This window comes from Phyllobates terribilis, unplaced genomic scaffold (assembly GCF_046119375.1).
Source record: "Phyllobates terribilis strain yellow unplaced genomic scaffold, ASM4611937v1 Scaffold_11__3_contigs__length_659146591, whole genome shotgun sequence".
In the NCBI taxonomy this organism is placed as follows: domain Eukaryota; kingdom Metazoa; phylum Chordata; class Amphibia; order Anura; family Dendrobatidae; genus Phyllobates; species Phyllobates terribilis.
Genome location: NW_027362771.1, coordinates 650,833,841 through 650,853,463, shown reverse-complemented (window position 1 = coordinate 650,853,463; position 19,623 = coordinate 650,833,841). Strand labels below are relative to the sequence as shown.

At 43.4% G+C, this 19,623-nt stretch overlaps 1 protein-coding gene across 3 annotated transcripts in view; it reads left to right on the top strand.

Annotated features, from left to right (window-relative positions):
• NLGN2 (neuroligin 2) overlaps nucleotides 1–19,623 on the top strand; it is a 454,899-nt gene that overhangs the window by 401,236 nt on the left and 34,040 nt on the right. The gene's annotated exons all lie outside the window — the stretch shown is intronic.

Below are 19,623 nucleotides of genomic sequence, written 5' to 3'. Positions count from 1 at the left end.
CACAGTTGCTTGGTCTCCTCCGGAGCGTCTGGGTCAAGGCGGGCATCTGGCTGAGTCAGCATCTCCTTCACCAGTCGGACGGCGGGGTCACTGTCTTGCGTTTCTGCCCAGTTGTAATGAGGTAAGGGGTTGAACGTAGCGGATTGCTTACCCCTTACACGGTGGGAATACTGGGTAGTCCCATGACGGTGAAACGCGGGGAGTCCAACTTCTTCCAGTTCCCCTGGATCTTCCCCTACGTCCGGTAGGTTTGGCATTCTGGACAAGGCATCCGCGTTGGTATTGGGGCGTCCTGCCCGGTATTTAATCGTGAACTCATAGTTGGACAGGCGGGCCATCCATCTCTGCTCCAGGGCACCGAGTCTTGCAGTGTCCAGGTGTGTCAACGGGTTGTTATCCGTGTACACGGTGAACCGGGAAGAGGCGAGGTAGTGCTTAAAGCGTTCGGTGACTGCCCACACCACTGCCAGGAACTCTAGCTTGAATGAGCTGTAATTCTCAGGGTTTCTTTCGGTGGGTCGCAGTTTTCGGCTGGCGTAAGCAATTACCCGTTCTCTCCCCTGCTGGATCTGGGACAGTACGGATCCTAGCCCGATGTTACTTGCGTCAGTGTAGAGGATAAAGGGCTGGCTGTAATCCGGGTACGCCAGGATTTCATCCCCCGTGAGGGCCATCTTCAGCTGGCGGAAGGACTCTTCTTCCTTCTTCTCCCATCTGAAGGGCGGCTTCTGGTTCTTGGCCTTCCTGGACTGGCCTATCAGGAGGTCCTGCATAGGAGCTGCCTTTTTGGTGAAACCGGGAATGAATCTTCGGTAGTAGCCTACCAACCCGAGGAACTGCCGCACTTCCTTTACGCTGGAGGGTCTTGGCCATTCCTTAATCGCGGTGATCTTATCAGGGTCGGGAGCCACTCCGTCAGCACTCACCACGTGTCCCAGGTACTGCACTTTTGGTTTTAGCAGGTGACACTTCGACGGTTTCACCTTCAGACCGTAGTTTGCCAGGGCTTCAAACACTTCCGCCAGGTGTTTCAGGTGGTCCTCGTAGGTTTTGGAATAAACTATAACATCGTCCAGGTACAGCAGGACCGTCTCAAAGTTCCGGTGTCCCAGACAGCATTCCATCAATCGTTGGAAGGTTCCTGGTGCGTTGCAGAGTCCGAACGGCATGCAGGTAAACTCGCTAAGTCCCATCGGGGTGGTGAATGCGGTCTTCTCCCGGTCCGCCTCTGCTACAGGAACCTGCCAGTACCCGCTAGTGAGATCCAAAGTGGAGAAGAAGTTAGTAGATTTTAAAGCAGCCAAAGACTCCTCTATCCTTGGTAAGGGGTACGCATCATTGTGTGTGATACAGTTGATTTTCCGGTAATCTACACACATTCTCATAGTGTTGTCTTTCTTTTTAACCAAGACTAGTGGAGCTGCCCAGGGGCTACAGCTATCCCTGATTACCCCAGCCTCCTTCATGTCTCTAAGCATCCCCTTGGCGTGTTGGTAGTGTGCAGGGGGTACGGGTCGGTATCTCTCCTTTATGGGAGGATGGTCTCCCGTGGGGATGTGGTGTTCTACCCCCTTTACTCGCCCGAAGTCTAGCGGGTGTTTACTAAACACTCTCTCGTACTCCTGGATCACCCGGTAGACTCCCTGCTTTGGTGAGCGGGTGTGGAGTCAGTACCCAAATGCAGTTGCTGACACCAGTCCTCCATTTGTTGCTTAGAGCCGTTACCTTCCTCTGGATGAGATGGAGGCAAGGGTTCCACGGACTGTACAGAATTTTGGTTGATGGTATACAATTTGGCTAGCGTAGCATACCGGGGCAGGTACACTTCCCTCTTCCCGATATTTATTATGCGAACGGGCACCCTCCCATGGCGTACATCAACCACCCCCCGTGCTGTCAAAATGGTGGGCCTACTGTCTGAGTAGACGGGTTCTACCATTGCTTGGTAGTCTCTACCTCTGAGACCAATAGCTGCCCGGCACCAAATCATCATCTCACTTTTTGGGGGCATGGCAATAGGGAACGGGTCACACATTCTCACGCTACCTATCTCACCACCGGAGAGTTCCACCTGTTGCCGTCGCATCAGTGCCCGGATCTCTTTTTGGAGCACTCGCTGCTGGCCGGAGCTGGCGTTCTTGGCAACCTGCTGTAAAATGAGAATCACCTCTGCAAGACAATTTTCAATCACATTAGTTCCTAGAGTTATCTTTGGGTGACTCTCGTGTTTGTCAATGTCTACAATGATCAGTCCCTGTGCTGCCAGTTCGACTTTACCGATTTTAATGGTCATCTCTTTAAATCCGATCTGTGGCACGGGCTGACCATTGCTGGCGATGATACTCAAGTCGTCGTCTGGGTAGCGGGTTATATCCGAGTCATTCCAGTACTGCTTGAAGAGCACGTACGGGATGGTGGTGACCCGGTGTCAAGTAGGGCACTCATAGGAATGCCATCCAGTACTACAGGCAAGACTGGACGTCCTCCCACGTATTTGTCACGCCAGTTCGATGGGCCTGGTGATCTTATTCCTGGGGGTTGGCCCTCTACCCCAGGTTGTGCCGGTTTAAAAGGACAGTACCTTGCCATATGTCCGGGTTGATTGCAGCGGCGGCAGATGGGTTGTCCGTCCTCGTTGTATCGGTCGCTGGGTCTTCCTCTGGCCGGTGGGGTCCTCCTTGGTCGGCGCCACGGGATATCCTCCGGTCCGGATGCCAGCTGGATCTTCCCTGGAGTAGAAACCTGTAAAGACTGCACAGTTCGGGTTAGCGCGGCAACGCTTTTAGTTAGCTCTTGGACCTGATGGTGCAGGTTTGTAGCCGGGTCATTGTTTAAAGCCTGCGCATCAGCTCCCACAGGCCCTATCGACAAGGGCGCCGCCTCCTGGTGGTAAGTGGTAGCAGGGCGTTTGTGGGTCACAGCGCCACCTGGTGCCGGTTCTCGGAGCACCCGGATGGCTCTGTCCTTGAACTGTGCAAAGTCCAGATGAGGGTCCTGTAAGACCATTGCCCGCAACTGGGTTCGGTGGGCATTGCAATGTAGACCCTCTATAAATTGTTCAGTCAACAGCTTGTCTTCGTTTCCCACGCCGTCAGGGTCGGCCTGCTTAATGGCTCTCAGGGCCTCTTGTAGGTTTAGCGCATAGTCCCTTATATTCTCATGTGCTCGCTGCTTGCACCCGTAGAATCTAAGCTTGATCTCGGCTGAGGTACGGGTATCAAAGGTGTCCTTCAGCCGGGCTAGTATCTCTGCGACAGTCCTCCTCCTCCCAAGTGGCCAGGACTTTACCTCCCTTTGGGCTGCCCCTGTTAATTGAGCCACCAGGATGCTCACTTTTTGCTCTTCTGTGAGGGGGTACACCTGGAAGAGGCTATCCAGCCTTTCTCTGAAGTCATTTAGGGTATGGGACTCCCCTGAGTACCGGGGTAGCCAGGCTGCCCCCGGGATGTAGGGCATGGTGAAAGGCATGACCGCAGCAGCGGTGGTGCTGGCGGTGGCTGCAGCAGTGAAGCTCTCCTCCGTATCCGACATCCTCCTCCCCCCTAGTGCACCGTGGCCTACCTTGCGATGATCCTCTTCCGTAGGCCGCGGCTCCGCAGTGGATCGTCAGGGTTGAGGACCTTCCGTCGCGCTCCTGTGACGTCGGCGTCTGCTTGGGCTCCTTCCAGGACCTTACACAACGTCCGGACGTGAGGCGGGGCTTCAGTTCTCGCACGCTTTCGGAGTCCACGCCCCTCTTCTTCTCGCGCGGCGTCCTCGAGATGGCGTCCAATGGCGGGAAGACTCCACGGATGGCGGGAAGAAGGCAAAAGATGGCGTCGGATGGCGGGAAAACTCCACGGATGGCGGGAAGAAGGCAAAAGATGGCGTCGGATGGCGGGAATCTTCACCACAGGTAAGTTTAACAGTCTTTTTCAGGCACGCAGTACCCGGTGGTTGCGGGCACGAAATCCTGCCGACTACGCCAAAAGTTGACGCGCCCCCTGGGCCATGTTTGAGGAATACCCGGAGCCGGATCTGTTGGGGGTGGTAGTCCTCGTGGCGGTGACCCGGTCCGTGCCCAGGGTGTCAAACTAAGTGGCGATGTTTTTAGTGGCAGATGTGATATTGTTCGACTACGCCACCCGTTGAATGCGGTTACGAAACCGCCGCTGCAGGGCAGACCGCTGAGGCCGGTGGTACAGTTGTGCAGCGTGGGTAGTATAACCCCCAACGGGAGGGGTATGGCCTCAGGGCAGCGGACGTGGATGATGGGGATGGTAGAATTGCACGCAGGCACCAGGAACCACTCAGAGACGGTGCGGTGTAGTTCAGGGTCTTTACTGGTGACAAAGATAGACCCTCCCGGGAGTACTGGCTAGCGGTCGGGGTCTGGTCAGTCCGTGATCAGACAGGATCTCCCCTGGCCAGGCGGAGTTGTAGGCCTCCCCAACTAACTGTACTCTTCTTGGCTACCGTGCTAGAAGCGGGTAAAAGTAGCCCACGTCCCTGAGTGTACCGTGTGGTGCTCACCCGTATGGCCGGTGACTCGGGGCCTTCTGGTAGCCTCCGCTCCACGACGGCGGTGCTGGTCCCTTGCGTGTGACCGTGCCTTCGGGTTTCTTGGCCAGAGGACCTGAAATCCCCTGCCGGTCGGTTTCTGCTGCTGGGTATGGAACAGTCCCCACAGCCTCGGACTCCGTGTCCAGTGAGATCTCTTCAGCCAAGGCGAGCTATCTAGCTTCCAGCCTCTGGCACTCACTCCTGCTCCTACAGGGCTCCTGTTGTCACTTTCCCTGCAAGTGCTCCACACCAGACCAGACTGTGTCTCTGTCTCTGTCTGTGTTCTTTTCTAACCCCACCTCAGCCCCAGTTTATATAGGGGAAGTTCTTCCCCTCCCAGGACTGGGCAGGAGGTGTGGCATGCTTAGGGTTCCTGACCAGGAGACCTCCCACCTGCTCACAGACGTAATATTGCTATTACTGTGGTAACCAGACCCCTGGGGTTCCACATTTATAGTGTCAGTGTACAGGTAATACAGTGATCACCAGTGACATTATACACAGCAGCTCTGTATATAGTGTATAATGTACAGATAATACAGGGATCACCAGTGACATTATACACAGGAGCTCTGTATATAGTGCCACTATACTGGTAATACAGGGATCACCAGTGACATTATACACAGGAGCTCTGTATATAGTGTATAGTGTACAGGTAATACAGTGATCACCAGTGACATTATACACCGGAGCTCTGTATATAGTGTATAGTGTACAGGTAATACAGTGAACACCAGTGACATTATACACAGGAGCTCTGTATATAGTGTCAGTGTACAGGTAATACAGTGATCACCAGTGACATTATACACAGGAGCTCTGTATATAGTATATAGTGTACAGGAAATACAGTCGTCATTAGTGACATTATACACCGGAGCTCTGTATATAGTGTCAGTGTACAGGTAATACAGTGATCACCAGTGACATTATACACAGGAGCTCTGTATATAGTGTACAGATAATACAGTGATCACCAGTGACATTATATATAGGAGCTCTGTATATAGTGTATAGTGCACAGGTAATACAGTGAACACAAGTGACATTATACACAGGAGCTCTGTATATAGTGTATAGTGTACAGGAAATACAGTCATCATCAGTGACATTATACACCGGAGCTCTGTATATAGTATATAGTGTACAGGTAATACAGTGATCACCAGTGACATTATACACAGGAGCTCTGTATATAGTGTCAGTGTACAGGTAATACAGTGATCACCAGTGACATTATACACAGGAGCTCTGTATATAGTGTATAGTGCACAGGTAATACAGTGAACACAAGTGACATTATACACAGGAGCTCTGTATATAGTGTATAGTGTACAGGAAATACCGTCATCATCAGTGACATTATACACCGGAGCTCTGTATATAGTATATAGTGTACAGGTAATACAGTGATCACCAGTGACATTATACACAGGAGCTCTGTATATAGTGTCAGTGTACAGATAATACAGTGATCACCAGTGACATTATACACAGGAGCTCTGTATATAGTGTATAGTGTACAGGTAATACAGGGATCACCAGAGACATTATACACAGGAGCTCTGTATATAGTGTACAGTGTACAGGTAATACAGTGATCACCAGTGACATTATATACAGGAGCTCTCTATATAGTGTCAGTGTACAGGTAATACAGTGATCACCAGTGACATTATACACAGGAGCTCTCTATATAGTGTCAATGTACAGGTAATACAGTGATCACCAGTGACATTATACACAGGAGCTCTCTATATAGTGTCAATGTACAGGTATAACAGTGATCACCAGTGACATTATACACAGGAGCTCTCTATATAGTGTCAATGTACAAGTAATACAGTGATCACCAGTGACATTATAGACTGGAGCTCTGTATATAGTGTATAGTGTACAGGTAATACAGTGATCACCAGTGACATTATACACAGGAGTTCTCTATATAGTGTCAGTGTACAGGTAATACAGTGATCACCAGTGACATTATACACAGGAGCTCTCTATATAGTGTCAATGTACAGGTACTACAGTGATCACCAGTGACATTATACACAGGAGCTCTGTATATAGTGTATAGTGTACAGGTAATACAGGGATCACCAGTGACATTATACACAGGAGCTCTGTATATAGTGTACAGGTAATAAAGTGATCACCAGTGACATTATACTCAGGACCTCTGTATATAGTGCATAGTGTACAGGTAATACAGTGATCACCAGTGACATTATACACAGGAGCTCTGTATATAGTGTATAGTGTACAGGTAATGCAGTGATCACCAGTGACATTATACACAGGAGCTCGGTATATAGTGTATAGTGTACAGGTTATACAGTGATCACCAGTGACATTATACACAGGAGCTCTGTATATAGTGTATAATTTACAGGTAATACAGTGATCACCAGTGACATTATACACAGAAGCTCTGTATATAGTGTCAGTGTACAGGTAATACAGAGATCACCAGTGATATTACACACAGGAGCTCTGTATATAGTGTTTAGTGTACAGGTAATACAGGGATCACCAGTGACATTATACACAGAAGCTCTGTATATAGTGTCAGTGTACAGGTAATACAGAGATCACCAGTGACATTATACACAGGAGCTCTGTATATAGTGTATAGTGTACAGGTAATACAGGGATCACCAGTGACATTATACACAGGAGCTCTGTATATAGAGTCAGTGTACAGGTAATACAGGGATCACCAGTGACATTATACACAGGAGCTCTGTATATAGTGTATAGTGTACAGGTAATGCAGTGATCACCAGTGACATTATACACAGGAGCTCTGTATATAGTGTATAGTGTACAGGTAATACAGTGATCATCAGTGACATTATACACAGGAGCTCTGTATATAGTGTATAGTGTACAGGTAATACAGTGATCATCAGTGACATTATACACCGGAGCTCTGTATATAGTGTACAGTGTACAGGTAATACAGTGATCACAATTGATATTATACACAGGAGCTCTGTATATAGTGCACAGGTAATACAGTGATCACCAGTGACATTATACACAGGAGCTCTGTATATAGTGTATAGGTTATACAGTGATCACCAGTGACATTATACACAGGAGCTCTGTATAAAGGGTCAGTGTACAGGTAATACAGTGATCACCATTGACATTATACACAGGAGCCCTGTATATATTGTCAGTGTACAGGTAATGCAGTGATCACCAGTGACATTATACACAGAAGCTCTGTATATAGTGTCAGTGTACGGGTAATACAGTGATCACCAGTGATATTATACACAGGAGTTCTGTATATAGTGTATAGTGTGCAGGTAATACAGGGATCACCAGTGACATTATACACAGGAGCTCTGTATATAGTGTATAGTGTACAGGTAATACCGTGATCACCAGTGACATTATACACAGGAGCTCTATATGTAGTGTAGAGGTAATACAGGGATCACTAGTGACATTATACACAGGAGCTCTGCATATAGTGTAAGTGTACAGGTAATACAGGGATCACCAGTGACATTATACACAGGAGCTCTGTATATAGTGTATAGTGTACAGGTAATACAGGGATCACCAGTGACATTTTACACAGGAGCTCTGTACATAGTGTCAGTGTACAGGTAATACAGGGATCACCAGTGACATTATACACAGAAGCTCTGTATATAGTGTCAGTGTACAGGTAATACAGAGATCACCAGTGACATTATACACAGGAGCTCTGTATATAGTGTATAGTGTACAGGTAATACAGGGATCACCAGTGACATTATACACAGGAGCTCTGTATATAGAGTCAGTGTACAGGTAATACAGGGATCACCAGTGACATTATACACAGGAGCTCTGTATATAGTGTATAGTGTACAGGTAATGCAGTGATCACCAGTGACATTATACACAGGAGCTCTGTATATAGTGTATAGTGTACAGGTAATACAGTGATCATCAGTGACATTATACACAGGAGCTCTGTATATAGTGTATAGTGTACAGGTAATACAGTGATCCCTAGTGACATTATACACAGGAGCTCTGTATATAGTGTCAGTGTACAGGTAATACAGTGATCACCAGTGACATTATACACTGGAACTCTGTATTTAGTGACAGTGTACAGGTAATACAGTGATCACCAGTGGTATTATACACAGGAGCTCTGTATACAGTGTATAGTGTACAGGTAATGCAGGGATCACCAGTGACATTATAAACAGGAGCTCTGTATATAGTGTATAGTGTACAGGTAATGCAGTGATCACCAGTGACATTATACACAGGAGCTCTGTATATAGTGTCAGTGTACAGGTAATACAGGGATCACCAGTGACATTATACACAGGAGCTCTGTATATAGTGTATAGTGTACAGGTAATACAGTGATCACCAGTGACATTATACACAGAAGCTCTGTATATAGTGTCAGTGTACAGGTAATACAGAGATCACCAGTGATATTACACACAGGAGCTCTGTATATAGTGTTTAGTGTACAGGTAATACAGGGATCACCAGTGACATTATACACAGAAGCTCTGTATATAGTGTCAGTGTACAGGTAATACAGAGATCACCAGTGACATTATACACAGGAGCTCTGTATATAGTGTATAGTGTACAGGTAATACAGGGATCACCAGTGACATTATACACAGGAGCTCTGTATATAGAGTCAGTGTACAGGTAATACAGGGATCACCAGTGACATTATACACAGGAGCTCTGTATATAGTGTATAGTGTACAGGTAATGCAGTGATCACCAGTGACATTATACACAGGAGCTCTGTATATAGTGTATAGTGTACAGGTAATACAGTGATCATCAGTGACATTATACACCGGAGCTCTGTATATAGTGTACAGTGTACAGGTAATACAGTGATCACAATTGATATTATACACAGGAGCTCTGTATATAGTGCACAGGTAATACAGTGATCACCAGTGACATTATACACAGGAGCTCTGTATATAGTGTATAGGTTATACAGTGATCACCAGTGACATTATACACAGGAGCTCTGTATAAAGGGTCAGTGTACAGGTAATACAGTGATCACCATTGACATTATACACAGGAGCCCTGTATATATTGTCAGTGTACAGGTAATGCAGTGATCACCAGTGACATTATACACAGAAGCTCTGTATATAGTGTCAGTGTACGGGTAATACAGTGATCACCAGTGATATTATACACAGGAGTTCTGTATATAGTGTATAGTGTACAGGTAATACAGGGATCACCAGTGACATTATACACAGGAGCTCTGTATATAGTGTATAGTGTACAGGTAATACCGTGATCACCAGTGACATTATACACAGGAGCTCTATATGTAGTGTAGAGGTAATACAGGGATCACTAGTGACATTATACACAGGAGCTCTGCATATAGTGTAAGTGTACAGGTAATACAGGGATCACCAGTGACATTATACACAGGAGCTCTGTATATAGTGTATAGTGTACAGGTAATACAGGGATCACCAGTGACATTTTACACAGGAGCTCTGTACATAGTGTCAGTGTACAGGTAATACAGTGATCACCAGTGACATTATACACAGGAGCTCTGTATATAGTGTCAGTGTACAGGTAATACAGGGATCACCAGTGACGTTATACACAGGAGCTCTGTATATAGTGTATATAGTGTACAGGTAATACAGTGATCACCAGTGACATTATACACAGGAGCTCTGTATATAGTGTATAGTGTACAGGTAATACAGTGATCACCAGTGACATTATACACAGGAGTTCTGTATATAGTGTCAGTGTACAGGTAATACAGTGATCACCAGTGATATTATACACAGGAGCTCTGTATATAGTGTCAGTGTACAGGTAATAAAGGGATCTCCAGTGACATTATACACAGGAGCTCTGTATATAGTGTATAGTGTGCAGGTTATACAGGGATCACCAGTGACATTATATACAGGAGCTCTGTATATAGTGTCAGTGTACAGATAATACAGTGATCACCAATGACATTATACACAGGAGCTCTGTATATAGTGTATAGTGTACAGGTAATACAGGGATCACCAGTGAGATTATACACAGGAGCTCTGTATATAGTGTACAGTGTACAGGTAATACAGTGATCACCAGTGACATTAAACACAGGAGCTCTCTATATAGTGTCAGTGTACAGGTAATACAGTGATCACCAGTGACATTATACACAGGAGCTCTCTATATAGTGTCAATGTTCAGGTAATACAGTGATCACCAGTGACATTATACACAGGAGCTCTCTATATAGTGTCAATGTACAGGTATAACAGTGATCACCAGTGACATTATGCACAGGAGCTCTCTATATAGTGTCAATGTACAGGTAATACAGTGATCACCAGTGACATTATAGACTGGAGCTCTGTATATAGTGTATAGTGTACAGGTAATACAGTGATCACCAGTGACATTATACACAGGAGTTCTCTATATAGTGTCAGTTTACAGGTAATACAGTGATCACCAGTGACATTATACACAGGAGCTCTCTATATAGTGTCAATGTACAGGTAATACAGTGATCACCAGTGACATTATACACAGGAGCTCTGTATATAGTGTATAGTGTACAGGTAATACAGGGATCACCAGTGACATTATACACACGAGCTCTGTATATAGTGTACAGGTAATACAGTGATCACCAGTGACATTATACACAGGAGCTCTGTATATAGTGCATAGTGTACAGGTAATACAGTGATCACCAGTGACATTATACACAGGAGCTCTGTATATAGTGTATAGTGTACAGGTAATGCAGTGATCACCAGTGACATTATACACAGGAGCTCGGTATATAGTGTATAGTGTACAGGTTATACAGTGATCACCAGTGACATTATACACAGGAGCTCTGTATATAGTGTATAATTTACAGGTAATACAGTGATCACCAGTGACATTATACACAGGAGCTCTGTATATAGTGTACAGGTAATACAGTGATCACCATTGACATTATACACAGGAGCCCTGTATATATTGTCAGTGTACAGGTAATGCAGTGATCACCAGTGACATTATACACAGAAGCTCTGTATATAGTGTCAGTGTACGGGTAATACAGTGATCACCAGTGATATTATACACAGGAGTTCTGTATATAGTGTATAGTGTACAGGTAATACAGGGATCACCAGTGACATTATACACAGGAGCTCTGTATATAGTGTATAGTGTACAGGTAATACCGTGATCACCAGTGACATTATACACAGGAGCTCTATATATAGTGTAGAGGTAATACAGGGATCACTAGTGACATTATACACAGGAGCTCTGCATATAGTGTAAGTGTACAGGTAATACAGGGATCACCAGTGACATTATACACAGGAGCTCTGTATATAGTGTATAGTGTACAGGTAATACAGGGATCACCAGTGACATTTTACACAGGAGCTCTGTACATAGTGTCAGTGTACAGGTAATACAGTGATCACCAGTGACATTATACACAGGAGCTCTGTATATAGTGTCAGTGTACAGGTAATACAGGGATCACCAGTGACGTTATACACAGGAGCTCTGTATATAGTGTATATAGTGTACAGGTAATACAGTGATCACCAGTGACATTATACACAGGAGCTCTGTATATAGTGTATAGTGTACAGGTAATACAGTGATCACCAGTGACATTATACACAGGAGTTCTGTATATAGTGTCAGTGTACAGGTAATACAGTGATCACCAGTGATATTATACACAGGAGCTCTGTATATAGTGTCAGTGTACAGGTAATACAGTGATCTCCAGTGACATTATACACAGGAGCTCTGTATATAGTGTATAGTGTGCAGGTTATACAGGGATCACCAGTGACATTATATACAGGAGCTCTGTATATAGTGTCAGTGTACAGATAATACAGTGATCACCAATGACATTATACACAGGAGCTCTGTATATAGTGTATAGTGTACAGGTAATACAGGGATCACCAGTGAGATTATACACAGGAGCTCTGTATATAGTGTACAGTGTACAGGTAATACAGTGATCACCAGTGACATTATACACAGGAGCTCTCTGTATAGTGTCAGTGTACAGGTAATACAGTGATCACCAGTGACATTATACACAGGAGCTCTCTATATAGTGTCAATGTTCAGGTAATACAGTGATCACCAGTGACATTATACACAGGAGCTCTCTATATAGTGTCAATGTACAGGTATAACAGTGATCACCAGTGACATTATACACAGGAGCTCTCTATATAGTGTCAATGTACAGGTAATACAGTGATCACCAGTGACATTATAGACTGGAGCTCTGTATATAGTGTATAGTGTACAGGTAATACAGTGATCACCAGTGACATTATACACAGGAGTTCTCTATATAGTGTCAGTGTACAGGTAATACAGTGATCACCAGTGACATTATACACAGGAGCTCTCTATATAGTGTCAATGTACAGGTAATACAGTGATCACCAGTGACATTATACACAGGAGCTCTGTATATAGTGTATAGTGTACAGGTAATACAGGGATCACCAGTGACATTATACACAGGAGCTCTGTATATAGTGAACTGGTAATACAGTGATCACCAGTGACATTATACACAGGAGCTCTGTATATAGTGCATAGTGTACAGGTAATACAGTGATCACCAGTGACATTATACACAGGAGCTCTGTATATAGTGTATAGTGTACAGGTAATGCAGTGATCACCAGTGACATTATACACAGGAGCTCGGTATATAGTGTATAGTGTACAGGTTATACAGTGATCACCAGTGACATTATACACAGGAGCTCTGTATATAGTGTATAATTTACAGGTAATACAGTGATCACCAGTGACATTATACACAGGAGCTCTGTATATAGTGTACAGGTTATACAGTGATCACCAGTGACATTATACACAGGAGCTCTGTATATAGAGTCAGTGTACAGGTAATACAGTGATCCCTAGTGACATTATACACAGGAGCTCTGTATATAGTGTCAGTGTACAGGTAATACAGTGATCACCAGTGACATTATAAACTGGAGCTCTGTATATAGTGTCAGTGTACAGGTAATACAGTGATCACCAGTGATATTATACACAGGAGCTCTGTATATCGTGTATAGTGTACAGGTAATGCAGGGATCACCAGTGACATTATACACAGGAGCTCTGTATATAGTGTATAGTGTACAGGTAATGCAGTGATCACCAGGGACATTATACACAGGAGCTCTGTATATAGTGTCAGTGTACAGGTAATACAGGGATCACCAGTGACATTATACACAGGAGCTCTGTATATAGTGTATAGTGTACAGGTAATACAGTGATCACCAGTGACATTATACACAGAAGCTCTGTATATAGTGTCAGTGTACAGGTAATACAGAGATCACCAGTGATATTACACACAGGAACTCTGTATATAGTGTTTAGTGTACAGGTAATACAGGGATCACCAGTGACATTATACACAGAAGCTCTGTATATAGTGTCAGTGTACAGGTAATACAGAGATCACCAGTGACATTATACACAGGAGCTCTGTATATAGTGTATAGTGTACAGGTAATACAGGGATCACCAGTGACATTATACACAGGAGCTCTGTATATAGAGTCAGTGTACAGGTAATACAGGGATCACCAGTGACATTATACACAGGAGCTCTGTATATAGTGTATAGTGTACAGGTAATGCAGTGATCGCCAGTGACATTATACACAGGAGCTCTGTATATAGTATATAGTGTACAGGTAATACAGTGATCATCAGTGACATTATACACAGGAGCTCTGTATATAGTGTATAGTGTACAGGTAATACAGTGATCATCAGTGACATTATACAACGGAGCTCTGTATATAGTGTACAGTGTACAGGTAATACAGTGATCACAATTGATATTATACACAGGAGCTCTGTATATAGTGTACAGGTAATACAGTGATCACCAGTGACATTATACACAGGAGCTCTGTATATAGTGTATAGGTTATACAGTGATAACCAGTGACATTATACACAGGAGCTCTGTATAAAGGGTCAGTTTACAGGTAATACAGTGATCACCATTGACATTATACCCATGAGCCCTGTATATATTGTCAGTGTACAGGTAATGCAGTGATCACCAGTGACATTCTACACAGGAGCTCTCTATATAGTGTCAATATACAGGTAATACAGTGATCACCAGTGACATTATACACAGGAGCTCTGTATATAGTGTATAGTGTACAGGTAATACAGGGATCACCAGTGACATTATACACAGGAGCTCTGTATATAGTGTACAGGTAATACAGTGATCACCAGTGACATTATACACAGGAGCTCTGTATATAGTGCATAGTGTACAGGTAATACAGTGATCACCAGTGACATTATACACAGGAGCTCTGTATATAGTGTATAGTGTACAGGTAATGCAGTGATCACCAGTGACATTATACACAGGAGCTCGGTATATAGTGTATAGTGTACAGGTTATACAGTGATCACCAGTGACATTATACACAGGAGCTCTGTATATAGTGTATAATTTACAGGTAATACAGTGATCACCAGTGACATTATACACAGGAGCTCTGTATATATTGTATAGTGTACAGGTTATACAGTGATCACCAGTGACATTATACACAGGAGCTCTGTATATAGAGTCAGTGTACAGGTAATACAGTGATCCCTAGTGACATTATACACAGGAGCTCTGTATATAGTGTCAGTGTACAGGTAATACAGTGATCACCAGTGACATTATACACTGGAGCTCTGTATATAGTGTCAGTGTACAGGTAATACAGGGATCACCAGTGACATTATACACAGGAGCTCTGTATATAGTGTATAGTGTACAGGTAATACAGTGATCACCAGTGACATTATACACAGAAGCTCTGTATATAGTGTCAGTGTACAGGTAATACAGAGATCACCAGTGATATTACACACAGGAGCTCTGTATATAGTGTTTAGTGTACAGGTAATACAGGGATCACCAGTGACATTATACACAGAAGCTCTGTATATAGTGTCAGTGTACAGGTAATACAGAGATCACCAGTGACATTATACACAGGAGCTCTGTATATAGTGTACAGGTAATACAGGGATCACCAGTGACATTATACACAGGAGCTCTGTATATAGAGTCAGTGTACAGGTAATACAGGGATCACCAGTGACATTATACACAGGAGCTCTGTATATAGTGTATAGTGTACAGGTAATGCAGTGATCACCAGTGACATTATACACAGGAGCTCTGTATATAGTATATAGTGTACAGGTAATACAGTGATCATCAGTGACATTATACACCGGAGCTCTGTATATAGTGTACAGTGTACAGGTAATACAGTGATCACAATTGATATTATACACAGGAGCTCTGTATATAGTGTACAGGTAATACAGTGATCACCAGTGACATTATACACAGGAGCTCTGTATATAGTGTATAGGTTATACAGTGATAACCAGTGACATTATACACAGGAGCTCTGTATAAAGGGTCAGTTTACAGGTAATACAGTGATCACCATTGACATTATACACATGAGCCCTGTATATATTGTCAGTGTACAGGTAATGCAGTGATCACCAGTGACATTATACACAGGAGCTCTCTATATAGTGTCAATATACAGGTAATACAGTGATCACCAGTGACATTATACACAGGAGCTCTGTATATAGTGTATAGTGTACAGGTAATACAGGGATCACCAGTGACATTATACACAGGAGCTCTGTATATAGTGTACAGGTAATACAGTGATCACCAGTGACATTATACACAGGAGCTCTGTATATAGTGCATAGTGTACAGGTAATACAGTGATCACCAGTGACATTATACACAGGAGCTCTGTATATAGTGTATAGTGTACAGGTAATGCAGTGATCACCAGTGACATTATACACAGGAGCTCGGTATATAGTGTATAGTGTACAGGTTATACAGTGATCACCAGTGACATTATACACAGGAGCTCTGTATATAGTGTATAATTTACAGGTAATACAGTGATCACCAGTGACATTATACACAGGAGCTCTGTATATAGTGTATAGTGTACAGGTTATACAGTGATCACCAGTGACATTATACACAGGAGCTCTGTATATAGAGTCAGTGTACAGGTAATACAGTGATCCCTAGTGACATTATACACAGGAGCTCTGTATATAGTGTCAGTGTACAGGTAATACAGTGATCACCAGTGACATTATACACTGGAGCTCTGTATATAGTGTCAGTGTACAGGTAATACAGTGATCACCAGTGACATTATACACAGGAGCTCTGTATATAGTGTATAGTGTACAGGTAATGCAGTGATCACCAGTGACATTATACACAGGAGCTCTGTATATAGTGTCAGTGTACAGGTAATACAGGGATCACCAGTGACATTATACACAGGAGCTCTGTATATAGTGTATAGTGTACAGGTAATACAGTGATCACCAGTGACATTATACACAGGAGCTCTGTATATAGTGTCAGTGTACAGGTAATACAGAGATCACCAGTGATAGTACACACAGGAGCTCTGTATATAGTGTTTAGTGTACAGGTAATACAGGGATCACCAGTGACATTATACACAGGAGCTCTGTATATAGAGTCAGTGTACAGGTAATACAGGGATCACCAGTGACATTATACACTGGAGCTCTGTATATAGTGTCAGTGTACAGGTAATACAGTGATCACCAGTGATATTATACACAGGAGCTCTGTATATAGTGTATAGTGTACAGGTAATGCAGGGATCACCAGTGACATTATACACAGGAGCTCTGTATATAGTGTATAGTGTACAGGTAATGCAGTGATCACCAGTGACATTATACACAGGAGCTCTGTATATAGTGTCAGTGTACAGGTAATACAGGGATCACCAGTGACATTATACACAGAAGCTCTGTATATAGTGTCAGTGTACAGGTAATACAGAGATCACCAGTGACATTATACACAGGAGCTCTGTATATAGTGTATGGTGTACAGGTAATACAGGGATCACCAGTGACATTATACACAGGAGCTCTGTATATAGAGTCAGTGTACAGGTAATACAGGGATCACCAGTGATATTATACACAGGAGCTCTGTATATAGTGTATAGTGTACAGGTAATACCGTGATCACCGGTGACATTATACACAGGAGCTCTGTATATAGTGTAGAGGTAATACAGGGATCACTAGTGACATTATACACAGGAGCTCTGCATATAGTGTAAGTGTACAGGTAATACAGGGATCACCAGTGACATTATACACAGGAGCTCTGTATATAGTGTACAGGTAATACAGGGATCACCAGTGACATTTTACACAGGAGCTCTGTATATAGTGTCAGTGTACAGGTAATACAGGGATCACCAGTGACATTATACACAGGAGCTCTGTATATAGTGTCAGTGTACAGGTAATACAGGGATCACCAGTGACGTTATACACAGGAGCTCTGTATATAGTGTATATAGTGTACAGGTAATACAGTGATCACCAGTGACATTATACACAGGAGCTCTGTATATAGTGTATAGTGTACAGGTAATACAGTGATCACCAGTGACATTATACACAGGAGCTCTGTATATAGTGTCAGTGTACAGGTAATACAGTGATCACCAGTGATATTATACACAGGAGCTCTGTATATAGTGTCAGTGTACAGGTAATACTGTGATCTCCAGTGACATTATACACAGGAGCTCTGTATATAGTGTATAGTGTGCAGGTTATACAGGGATCACCAGTGACATTTGTGTACAGGAGCTCTGTATATAGTGTATAGTGTACAGGTAATACAGTGATCACCAGTGATATTATACACAGGAGCTCTGTACATAGTGTATAGTGTACAGGTAAAGCAGTGATCACCAGTTACATTATACACAGAAGCTCTGTATATAGTGTATAGTGTGCAGGTAAAACAGTGATCACCAGTGACATTATACACAGGAGCTCTGTATATAGTGTCAGTGTACAGGTAATACAGTGATCACCAGTGATATTATACACAGGAGCTCTGTATATAGTGTCAGTGTACAGGTAATACAGTGATCACCAGTGATATTATACACAGGAGTTCTGTATATAGTGTTAGTGTATAGGTAATACAGGGATCACCAGTGACATTATACACAGGAGCTCTGTATATAGTGTCAGTGTACAGGTAATACAGTGATCACCAGTGATATTATACACAGGAGCTCTGTATATAGTGTATAGGTAATACAGGGATCACCAGTGACATTATACACAGGAGCTCTGTATATAGTGTATAGTGTACAGGTAAAACAGTGATCACCAGTAACATTATACACAGGACCTCTGTATATAGTGTCAGTGTACAGGTAATACAGTGATCACCAGTGATATTATACACAGGAGCTCTGTATATAGTGTCAGTGTACAGGTAATGCAGTGATCACGAGTGATGTTATACACAGGAGCTCTGTATATAGTGTTAGTGTACAGGTAATACAGGGATCACCAGTAACATTATACACAGGAGCTCTGTATATAGTGTCAGTGTACAGGTAATACAGTGATCACCAGTGATATTATACACAGGAGCTCTGTATATAGTGTACAGGTAATATAGGGATCACCAGTGACATTATATACAGGAGCTTTGTATATAGTGTCAGTGTACAGGTAATACAGTGATCACCAGTGATATTATACACAGGAGCTCTGTATATAGTGTATAGTGTACAGGTAATACAGTGATCACCAGTGACATTATACACAGGAGCTCTGTATATAGTGTATAGTGTACAGGTAATACAGGGATCACCAGTGACATTATACACAGGAGCTCTGTATATAGTGTATATTGTACAGGTAATACAGTGATCACCAGCGACATTATACACAGGAGCTCTGTATATAGTGTCAGTGTACAGGTAATACAGTGAACACCAGTGATATTATACACAGGAGCTCTGTATATAGTATATAGTGTACAGGTCATACAGTGATCACCAGTGACATTATACACAGGAGCTCTGTATATAGTATATAGTGTACAGGTAA